General features: G+C 41.9%; 1 protein-coding gene across 16 annotated transcripts in view; it reads left to right on the forward strand.

Annotated features, from left to right (window-relative positions):
• Nucleotides 1-12,035, forward strand: part of kiaa1217 (KIAA1217 ortholog) — a 149,701-nt gene that overhangs the window by 80,165 nt on the left and 57,501 nt on the right. The window lies entirely within an intron of this gene.

Raw genomic sequence — 12,035 nt, forward strand, 5'->3', positions numbered from 1 at the left:
GTTATTTTGGTGTGAGTTTCCGGGTGTTGGAGATATCGGCGGTAGAGATGTCTGCCTTCTCTTGAATATAATGGAGCTAGATGGCACTCAGCTTGTGGTGATTAAAGGGTGAAAAAATATATTTGAAAAACTCAACAGCAATGTCTCTTTCCAGAAATAATGACACGGTTACTCAAGATAATCCACAGACTTTTTTGAAAGCCGTTTCATGTAACTGTATCACCACAAAGAAGATAGCGTGCATCTGCATGGTTAGCAGGCTTATGCAATGAGATGTAAACATTAATGACGTCCTCCTCAGTGGTGCTAGGTGAGCTAGCAGTAGATGCATGCTTCCTTTTGCGCAGTAATACTGTTCAATAGGTGTAGTTTGGCAGAAAGGAAATAGTTCCTACATGAAACTGCACACAACGAGGTCTGTGGATTATCTTGAGTAACCAAGTTATGATTTCTGGAAAGACACATTGCTGTTTAGTTTTTCATATGTATTATTTTGGCCATTATAGCTTTGAGCACCACAAGCTGAGTGCCATCTAGTTGCATTATATTCATGAGAAGACAGACATTTCTCTGCAACTCACATTAAAGCAATCTAGATTGTTAACTAGCACTACAGATTATAGGGAAAACATAGTTTTGATTTTGGGGTTAACTGTCCCTTTAATATAAAAAGATTGATTAGAGCAGCTTTAATGTTGTGACTTTAAATGTCTCTGTAATAAGAGCTCCAAACACCCTGCCTCGCCTGTTGCATCCCCTCTTAAATTTTTATAGTTAAGGTCATTAAATTAGCCTGCTGTGCAGCGAGGAGGAGGAGTTGATTACAGCACAGAGGCCAATAACACGAGAAGACAATATGTTGCCAGGTAACTATCGTATATACACAGAGTAAAATCAGTCATTGGCACTGCTCTGCAGTTTGCGTTATGCCCACACACTGAAACTCCTCTGCCATCCATACACCCCATGACCTGATCCCTGCCTGGCTGTGCGTTATGGCCCCACTGTGGTGAAACTAAACTTTGCAGGCACTCACTTTTTCTCCCTCTCTCCCACGGGAAAGCTGCACCATTTCCGTTGCTGCAGCTGCACTATAATAAAGAGTGTGTTGTTTTCTCTTTTACTTCACCTCAAGTTGATCACCTGCATTCTTGTGATTCCACTTAGAAATCTCCTTTTACAGTTCTTGGAAAAACATGCACACTATATATGCACACCAGATCTATAGCGTTCCCATTTTTACATGAGCATTGAAGGGAAATAATGCACTTAGCCTACACCGTTAGAGTTTATGCATGCATTTTCTCCCTCCCTCTGAAAAGGCCTGGCCAATGGTCCACATTCAAAAACCTCCCAGCCCCTTCTGCTCCACAGAGCCTTAAGCTTGGATGCAGTCCACCCACTGACCCACACACACGCACACATCCATACGGCGGACACACAGCCGCAGACACATGGACAGCACACAGCAGGTTTCACAGATAAAGACTGGGACAGAGGCACTAGTGTTCCCAGGATTCTCAGTGGCTCCCCCTCAACAGGGCCTATTTCACATCCCTCCACCACCTGCATTACTTATCAGCTCCAGCAGCACTCACCTCGCCAGAGCAGGACCTTATGGAGCCACTCAGTTTCATCAGCTCTCTGACACACACTGTTGTAGACTCTTAATATAACGTAGTCTGTTTTTAGGTGTTTGAGTGGTACACTTTGAAATAACACACAATTTATCATCAAGCCTAACATCATGCAGTTCATTTACAGTATGACAAATGCTGATTGGTATTATTTGATTTATTAACACATTTCATTCCTGAGCTGATGATTAGTAATAAGCTTATACGTTTACGCTGGTTACTCTGTTCTGGCATGCAGAGAAAAAGAGAGAGGAAGAGATACGCAGTGCAGGAGGGAAGAGGAGGAACACATGATTGACTGGCTGGCAAAGTGCGGGACCTAAGCTGCTTATCACTATGAAGAGAGTCAATTGCAGCGCAATCACTTTTTAATAAACTTGTGAGAGAGCAGGCATATTGAAAGGCATATTTAAATGGAAGCCATGTGCAGGCTGAACGCACAGTTAACTCTCTGCAGCAAAGGGAACTAAAGTTGCTTTAATTTGCTTTGGACTTTGCTGCGATATCTCCAGTGTGTCTTCATATTGTCTTAAAATGAGTCCTACTCCATCTAATTATCACAAGATAAAGACAGCAGGTGCTTCCTTTGGTGTTTTATTTACTGGATGCATATGTGCTTATGTGTTTTTGTATGTATGTTGATTCCACAAGTGCATTTCTGCTGAATGTGCTTGAATTTGTTGACAGAGAAAACCTGCCAAAAGAGATATCTTATCAACAGGCACACAGTTTGAGAGAGACCTGAGGATTGGACTTTTTCTTACTTCATGCAGTTCCTGTTGCAACACCCAGGCAACATTCTGCAGACTGCTGGACAGACTGCAGTAAAAGTCTGAATCGGCGAATCTGACCACTGTGAAATTATCATCACATGGCCAGAGTTCAGCAGAGAGATGATGGCTCCTCATGTCAGGAGAAAACTAGCAATGTAGGATTTTGACAGAGTCCCATGCAGGTACAGGCTTAAGGATCAGCCATCTCTAAAATAAAGAGGAAAAAAAGTCATGTTGCTAGTTTTATTAGGCCCACCTAGCCTTTATGGGCGAGACAATGGGTTACTAGGCACAGATATGAAAAAGGTCCCACCACCTCTCCTACATAAGAGCAAGACATGCAGATTGTGTGGTGGTTTTCCCTCTTTCTTTTTTCCCTTTTCTTTGTTTTGCATCTCTTTGGAGTTGTTATGCATCTTTTTGTGGTTTTGTTTTTCTTTGCGGTAATTTTGTGTCCTCTTTTGGTTGTTTCATGTCTCTTTGTTGTTCCTTTGCATTTCTTTGTCATTTTTTCTCTCTTTTAAGTCATTTCGTGTCCATATAAGATGTAGTTGTATCTTTTTAGTTTCTTTGCATCTCTTTGTGGTCTCTTTAAGGCATATTTGTGTCTTTTTCAGTCAGTTATTTTGTATATCTTTGTAGTTCCTTTGACCTTTTTTAGGGTTTCTATAAGGTCATGTTGTGTCCATTTAAGGTATAGTTGTGTCATTTTTGGTCATTTTATGACTCTTTATAGTTGTTTGTGTCTCTTTGTTGTTCCTTTGCATCTCTTTGTGGTCATTTTGTGTCTCTTTAAGGTATATTTGTGTCTTTTTTTGGTCGTTTTGTCTCTTCTTAGTTATTTTGTGTCTCTTTGTAGTTCCTGTGCATCTCTTTGTCGTTTTCTTCTGTCTCTTTTAGGTCATTTTTTTGTCCATTTGTGATATAGTTGTGTCTTTCTTTGGTCCCTTTGTGGCTCTTTGTGGTCATTCTGTGTCTCTTTGTAGTTCCTTTGCATCTCTTTGTGGTCATTTTGTGTCTCATTAAGGTATGTTTGTGTCTTTTTTTGGTCGTTTTGTCTCATCGTAGTTATTTTGCATCTCTTTGTAGTTCCTGTGCATCTCTTTGTGCTCATTTAGTGTCTCTTTAACGTATGTTTGTGTCTTTTTGTTGTTGTTTCATGTGTCTTTATAGTTCCTTTGCATCTCTTTGTGGTCTCTTTAAGGTATATTTGTGTCTTTATTTTTTTGTCGTTTTGTCTCTTCTCAGTTGTTTTGTGTCTCTTTGTACGTCCAGTGTGTCTCTTTGTCACTTTTTTCTGTCTCTTTTAGGTCATTTTGTGTCCTTTTAAGATATAGCTGTGTCTTTTTTGTTCACTTTGTGGCTTTTTTTGGTCATTTTGTATCTCTTTATAGTTCCTTTGCATCTATTTGTGGTCTCTTTAAGGCATATTTGTTTCTTTTTTCAGTCATTTTGTCTCCTCTTAGTTATTTTGTATCTATTTGTAGTTCCTTTGCATCTCTTCGTCCTTTTTTTGGGGTCTCTTTAAGGTCATTTTGTGTCCATTTAAGGTATAGTTGTGTCATTTTTGGTCATTTTGTGTCTCTTTGTAGTTCCTTTGCATCTCTTGTGGTCTTTTCTGGTCTCTTCCGGGTTGTTCATTTGAATGACATTGTGCAGGTGAAGGCTGTGGGGGCCCTGACATTTTGGGCCCCTAGGCCTGGGACCGGTAAGCCTGATCAGTAATCCATCCATGCTAGCCGTAACTACTGAAGTCTGCATGCACACAACAGCCCTGCAAGAAGGTTATAATGTCCAGTTATTATTTGAGGACTTTATTCAACTTAATAGCCAGGCTGTACTTTGTATTATTAAGTGGCAGTTTGGATATTTATGATTTTTTTTCAATCTCTTTTACCACTGAGGTTAGAGTAGATTTAATGTAACAACTCACTGGTCTGGTAAAAAGTATCGTTTTGAAACTTAGATATCAAATTTGCACTGGTATCAAAAATTCAAATGACACCCAGCCCTAGTCACGCTTTGTGGTCTTTGAAACAGATGAGCTACTCACACTGGAGATTTGGTGTGATTAATTAACTGTAATGAAGTATTTTCTAGCCCAGCGTGCTCTTATCTTTTGTCCAGGGAGAGTTCAGGGTGGATCTCCTCCAGAGATTCTGGTTCTCAGGAGGTTGCAGCGGTCGCCCAGGACAGAATCAGATTCCCAAAAAAAAAGAAAAGTTTCTCTTAGTCAGGGTAGAAGAGGTAGCGTTCCTCCTCTCTGGCTCCTGGGTGGATGTCCTCCTCCCAGCTGCAGCTGTTCTCAGCATCTCTCCATCCCTCCCCCTCAGGACGCCACCGACCTCACTGTTGACCCAGAGACGGTTGTCAAGGGAGACCCACAGACATCTGAGCCGGTGGCTAGGTTGACTTACACCTACTCTGGCCATGAGTTAATGAAGTGTACACACTGCTGGGGTTTGCAGGCAAACACATGTGCGCTTACGTGCTTGAACACACACAATTGCAAACAGAGACACACTAACAAACACACTAGTTCATTAAGCAGCACTTAGTGTCTCAGTTAAAAATGACAAGGGAAATATTCTAGAGCTTATTTCCTTGTGCAAGACTGAGGAGGCACACAAACACACTTCTTCTCTTTCACTTGCTCACACACACACACACAAAATTTCCCACTGATCATTGCACATCATGCCCGGTGCATCTTCAACAGCACCCCCTGGTGTGACGAAAGTGCACTGCATCTCAAAAGTAGCAACAACATGTTTAGTATCAAGAAGGCAAAGCTGGATTGTTGATTCAGATTGATCTGGTGCTGATGTGTGTCAGAGAGGGGTAGCAGACAGACAGGGGGATTGTGCTGATGAGTGGAGCTGGCCAATAAACAAAGCTGTTTGTTTGAGATGTCCTCTGGCTGTCTTAGAGGAAAGTATTCCAATCAACAGGCCTGCTCTGCCAGTGGCTCCCTTCTCCACTCCCCTTAGCTTGTTTTGTACAACAGCAGGAGAAAGAAGAAGTGGAGAGGAGGGATGAGGGAGACAGAGAGAACAGAGAGCAACATGATTGATCGACAGACGCGTGAATAGTGATTTTACCCGGGATTGCAAACACTGAGTCAAACTTTATCAAAGTTGTAGTCCATTCAAGAGGAAGGGTGTTAACTTTTCACTTAAGCTAAAGATCTACAAGTCTCACCCACTCAGGATAAGCAATCCCACTTGGAGGTAAAGCAGCAGTAAAATCAATTCGCCATGCTTCACTGAGTCCAGCTACAGTAAAGAGCCTTACTTGAATATGCTGCGAGTTTTCTGTGCAATACATATGTATTTAACCTTTATTTTGCAATGTGAAGCTGTCGGATTCTGTGCTGGCTCTTTTGATATCACATCCGCTCACCCCACCACCACTGCTACTATTCCCAGTGCTGACACCCACACTCACACACACACACCAGACCACATGTCTGTAACTCATATCTTTTGGCAGGCCGGCTGTCAGGTTGGCAACGCTGTCTGTTTATAAGGCTTCACCAGAGCAGAAGGTCTGGACAGGCCTCTGTATGCGACTGCACACATACACATCCTCACTGTATGTATCCACACGGACACACATGTATCTTAATTGAGAGGTGCGTTGCAATCAGTGTACGTACCACAAAGCTGTGGGTGTCTACACGTCGGAGCTGAGACAGATGTTGCGGTGGTCTTGGTTAACAGGGTGGGGACCAGTGTTCATTAACAGGAGCATGGCAGCTGGGAGATGACTCATTAAGTGTGAGGGATAGAGAGGGAAGAAGAAGGAGAAGAGGAAGAGATGCAAAAATAAGAGTAGAAGAAGAAAATTTGGTCATGCGCTCACGAGTGGAAAGAGTTGCAGAACTTCGGGAAAAGAATCTGACATCTGAGTTGACTTTTTTTAAGCCACTAATGAGATTTCATTTGTCAGCTTCATATGTATAATTCATATGTGGTGCTTTATTTTATGGTGTTTATTATTCCTGAGGGAGTGGACAGTTGTGTTTTTAACGCAGAGCACAGCTGCTGAGGGGACAGTTGAGAAACAATGGTATCTGTCAACTGTGCTGTAGTTTGCAGCGTGACAGTGCCAGTGCCCGCATGGACAACACGGCTAAGACTGAATGCTCTCACAGAACACATGCACATTGTGGACTTTTGAATCAACAGTTGTTGTAAACACGCAGAGAGGAGAAGGAGGTGGTACAATAATGAGGAAAAGTCAAGGAGTGGGTATTTTTGTCTAAGAATAAAATAATAAATTTGAAACACAGGAAACAGAATTTCTGAATTATGAAAACTCAAAACAATATTGGATTTGTCAAGGCCAGCTCTGATGTAAGACAGCATAAAGAGATAAAAGCCCGTTTCCCTAGGAATCGTGGCGTTTTGACCTGAAAGTCATGTAATCAACCTCCCAAATCAAAACAAAGCAGCACTGATCCACAGCCAGTTGCAGGGAAGGACAGGGGGGTAAAGGTCACCTCATTCACAATGGCCCCTCTGATTGGTGGATTTCATATGTGGATAATTTTCTTTGGCAGAAAGCCTCAGGCTAAACTAAAAGTGAAATCCCTCCTATTTATGAAAGGTTTCTATTTCCCCTTTCTCTTTGTAAAGAATCACTTTCACACGAGGTGCGTTTTTCCCATTGTGTGCAAAATTTGAAAGTGTTGACATGCCTGGAAATAGTAGTTTTATGATTTGAACATGCAAAGACTGAAATAGATACCCAGATGGGAAGTCACACATTTCCTTCATGTGAGTGTTAGTGCATGAATGTATGTGTGTGTGTGTGTGTGTGTTTGTGTGTGTGTGTATTAGGTGTGAAAAATGTGGCCTGGTTGCATTGTAGGGGCATTTTGGAACTCTGGTGTCAGTTACCTGCACGAAAGGGCTTATCTGTGGGATCAGCAATCAGTGACAGGTTGGTATAGAAGGCAGCTTCTTTTTCTGTGGGCTTTGAGCAGGCCACCTCCACAGACTCTCACACATTAGCCTTTTACTGTAGTTTGGCAGGGTCAGCATGCAGCGTTGACTGTGGGCGGAAGAGAGTAACGTGATAAGTGAAGGGCTCAGAATCAGGTGATCTTGGTCTGACACAGGAAGGATGACTGAGGGGGAAACAAAGGTTCTTTAGGGCACAAGATGCAGAGGAGTGGGAAAATATGTCCACAGGTTTTATCAGTTTTTGGCCATCATTCTAGTTTTGGGTCTTAAAATGTAACTTAGATTTCACACAATTGAATGGGATTAAATTATTTCACTTTGCTAAATTATCTCAGGATTTTTTAAATTATTATGATAAACACTTTATCTATTTTATTTTGGGACATTGTCATTATAGCAGCCACACTAGTGACTCTTTGAGGCTGTACTTGAGTGCTTTTAGCCGAATGCTAACATCAGCATGCTAACATGAGGTTAGCTTAGCTTTGAAAAATTGCAAACAAGCCTCATAGTCAGTGACTATGAATCCTTAAACTGAACTGAATGAAAAGACTCAAATCAGCAAAGTGATTCATAATTTCCACCTCCACATTTCGGGGATTGCCCATGTTTCTGATGGCCCATTATCCCAAAACCCAAATAGTCTGAAAAAGTGTCTCAGTTTGTTACCCATCAGAATGGTTCTTTTTGTGTTTCCTTTGTCAAAAAGGGATTTTACCAATAGAATCGTTCCATTCTGTACCCTTTTTCTTGTTACCGCTCTGTTGAGGCACATAGCACACTGATCCCATACTAAAAGGTGGAGCAAGAAACCCTGCAGTCCAATGATTGGTCAAGAGAGTCATCACTGTGGCTCGACAAGGACTCAATGCACAAACCTGCTGCTTTTTAATATCCCATTGATTGCAATGGAGACACCAAACAATCCATCCTGTTCTGTTGGTTCTGAAAATGTTGCCTTGCAACCCTGTTCTGTTGATGATCTGCAGTCAAGATGCTTAACACATCTAGGGTTTAGGTACATGTCTGTATGGTTTTAAGGGTACTATACCAAAAGTGTTTGGTAGAAATACGGCTTTTATCCGACAGCCCATCATCCTGAAAACCAATGCCCATTCCTCTGAAAATACACATTCTCTCAAACAGAAGCACACGGCTAATTATTATGCAGAATAAATCATGGGACCTTGCTTTGTGCCAATTTTTTTTCTTACTATGGGGAAGGCATGGCCCGCCCTACACTGCCTCCGATTGGCTAGTGCTCATTGCCTTTGTTGGTTGTGTTGGTTAGGTTTAAGCCAGAGGAGTAAGCTAGGTTATGGTGAGAATATCAAGCAAGTAAGTAATCAAAGGCAGAGTAGGATGGATCATGACTTTGCTATAGTAGGAAAAAACGACCGGGTGCTACAGAAGGAAGCTAGGCCTGTTGGACCTCAGGACTGGATGTTTAACAAACTTCCCTGGTTGGCATATGTAGCATTCAGTGCAGCAGTGATATAACAAAGGTAGTGAAACTGATTGCAGACTGATTGCAGGCCATGAATCTTTTTAACTGCAGGGAGAGTGTGTATTTTTGGAGCAATGGGCCTTCCAAGCAATGGCTGTTTGTGTCCAAGATAACAGGATGTCAGAAAAATGGGTCCAATGGGACATTTTTTGGACTATTGGGGTATGGTATAATGGACCATTAGAGCAATAGCATGGCACCCACAATCCATCCAATAGTTATCAAGACATTTCGTGCAAAACCACAAATGTCAATCTCACTTTGGTGCTCAGTGAAAAGTCAGGGGATCACAAAAGTTTCATTGTCAAGGAACCATGGATGTCTGTACAAAATTTCATGGAAATCTAATATTTGTGAAGATTTCAGTCTGGACCGAAGTGATGGACCGACTAATATGGCTAGAAATCTTGTAATGGGTCATTATTGTTTCAGCCCACTGGCAGCGACAACAAGATTAAAGTCTCGGTCCAAATGACTTGTTAAACTGGATATTATTGCAGTGTATTAGAAGCTTAATTTATTCTAATCATATTTAAATAAGATCCTTTTTGTACACTAGGCTCAGTTCCACATGAACGGATCATCTGATATCCCGACTCCGATAAGTTCTACATAATAAAATACTGTCAGTACTCAACAGCGGACCAGCGCTGTTATGTGTGTTACCATTCATGGCTTCAGGGTATCGCTATGTGAGCCCTGCTTTTATTGCACACAACAGGGCTTTGTGTCTAACTGCATAGTTATGGGACAGTAATAGTAGGGGAGAGTGGGAGTGCACACAGGGATACATTCCTCCATAAATAAGTGACAACCAGAAAGTAACTGCAAACAGCAGGAGACCCCGCTCCTCATAAGACCTGGGTGCTCGTGGGCAAGTGTTTCATGTTGTCTTTCAACTGAGGGGACCATCATTTACTCAACCCTGGCAGCTGTGAAAGAGAGAGCGACATTCTTAAGCTATTGGAGCGAGGAACAATTCACTTGCAGATCCCTTGTGACATCCTGCAAGAAGGAGGTCATTTTTTTGGCCTGGAATGCTGACAGTAAAAGTGCAGCCAGGCAGGTTGTTCAGACCACAGGGCGTGATCGTTGGTTTGGAAGAGCTGCTTTAATTATGACTGAGTGTTGGCAAAGGCCGACCTGTTGGTTAGTTGTGATGATGAATGTGTCATGGTCAGGACATAAGAATTTTGACCCAGAAACACTGACACTGACTCTCACGGCCGAGATGAAGACTAAAGAATTTGGAGGGCTTTAGAATTTTAGACCATATTTGACTTTCTTTGAGTTGTCTTTGGATTATATATTGTCAAATATTAAATGTAAATGTTCAAGCAAGAGCAAAACCCTCATAGCATATCAAATTTTATGTCCACCATGTGTCCAATGTCACTCCCACTGAAACACAATAAAATATTTAAGGATAGTTATAAGTTTGCCAAATGACTAGGCGCAAAAATTCAACAGTAAATCATTGTTATTGGTGGCTTTGGGCTCATTTTGTTGCTGTATGTCAGTCCATGCATAAAATAGGTCTTTTCAAAGAACCTTCAGTGTTTTAGAGTTTTGTGGCATAACGACTCAGCTAAAGTTAAAAGAATACTTTGCTGAATTTCAACCAGCTTTGTATCATATTTGTGTGGGTAGTATGTGTATGTGTACATTTTTGTATGTCTGCCACCATGGATGGAAAGAGTATAGAAGCAGACTGAGAGAGACAGCAGCCTTTCTCTCTGTCCAAACTCCAATCAAACCCTAAAACTAGGCAGTGCTAATCAAATCTAAACCAAGATTCTGTGACTCCGTTGCCTATTTATCGTCCCTAGCACATATTTTAGTGCACTGTTTGGCTGTAATATGAAAACGTGTGAACAGGAAGTAGGCGCAATACTGTTTCCTGTGTAACAGAGGCTGAATGTTTTTTTTTTTTGATCAAACCTAAAATGTTTCTAGAAACATATTTGAACTTACTGTTTAACTGTTATTCAAGATTGTTTGTAACCAGCCGGTCGCCATATTGTTTCCGTGGGAAAAACGTCCCAGCTTGCATTAGTTCACCCACAAGCGGGAGTGTTTATTGGTCCAAATCGGTGCAGTGCATCCTGGTAGCTATAAGTTTTCTACCTCTCGAGAGAAAGCAGATTCCACAGACATATTCCTCTGTTTTCTCTGGTCATGTAGCACCAATTTCAAAAGTATTTGCGCCTTTACTGCATAGACAGCCCAGTTTTATGAAAAGACCATCTGTTCAGCAGTGAAATACTTCTTAAGTTTGTAAGTTCTTGTTACTGGTTTCTACTTTTCCTGCTTGCAGCAATTACACAGGGAGAAATCTATCAGACAAGGATGCAGTACCATTTTTACTATGCTATAGCTTCTGCTCGCACCATCTGCTCCTATAGTCAGTGCTGAACGCAACATGTTCAAGCCTGTTCTCCTGGGGCTGTTGCATATGATTCTGGGTAACATAGGAAATCACTAATTTATGCAGGAGTACACGAGGCAACGTGAGGTAAAGTTTGTGTGCCAAAAAAGTAAATGACAACATTTCCTCCCCAAAGGAATTCAATGAACACTACTGATAACTGTGTAAAGTGTGTTAGCGTAGCATGAAGGTAACTCAGTTCCACAGTGTAATGGCATGATTCCTGTCCCATGATCTGCAAACTGTCTGCCTATTGTAGCCAAGGGCCTGATGCACGTGAGTGGGCGAAAGCAGACAGAAAGTGGGCGGATGCAGACCAGTCTCCATATGTTAGACATCATCCGTCAGCTGCTGCGTTGTGTTTGTTCATGCGCTCACCCCACCACTTTCAATTACATGGCCCACAAACTAGGCCATTGATCCCCTCACGTTTTCCTGTTAAGGTTTGTCAATTTGCGCCTCCTTCTTGCACATTTAGATCAGGTCACTTACATCAGCAGCTGCAAAGAAATGATCTCACGCTGACTTGCAGCCCTACCCCCCCGTCTTCTTTTACATAAACACACACATATCGGTGTGTACGTTCTGATGTGTTTGCACAATATATGAAGCCGGCGAGCATGTTTGCTTACTGTCAGGCAAACAGAACAATGTTGCTTTTAATAAACCACCGAGTAGGAACAAGCACAAAGACTGGGGTGTCTCCTGTGAGGTCCCTAA

The sequence above is a fragment of the Epinephelus lanceolatus genome, chromosome 20 (assembly GCF_041903045.1).
Source record: "Epinephelus lanceolatus isolate andai-2023 chromosome 20, ASM4190304v1, whole genome shotgun sequence".
Taxonomy (NCBI): domain Eukaryota; kingdom Metazoa; phylum Chordata; class Actinopteri; order Perciformes; family Serranidae; genus Epinephelus; species Epinephelus lanceolatus.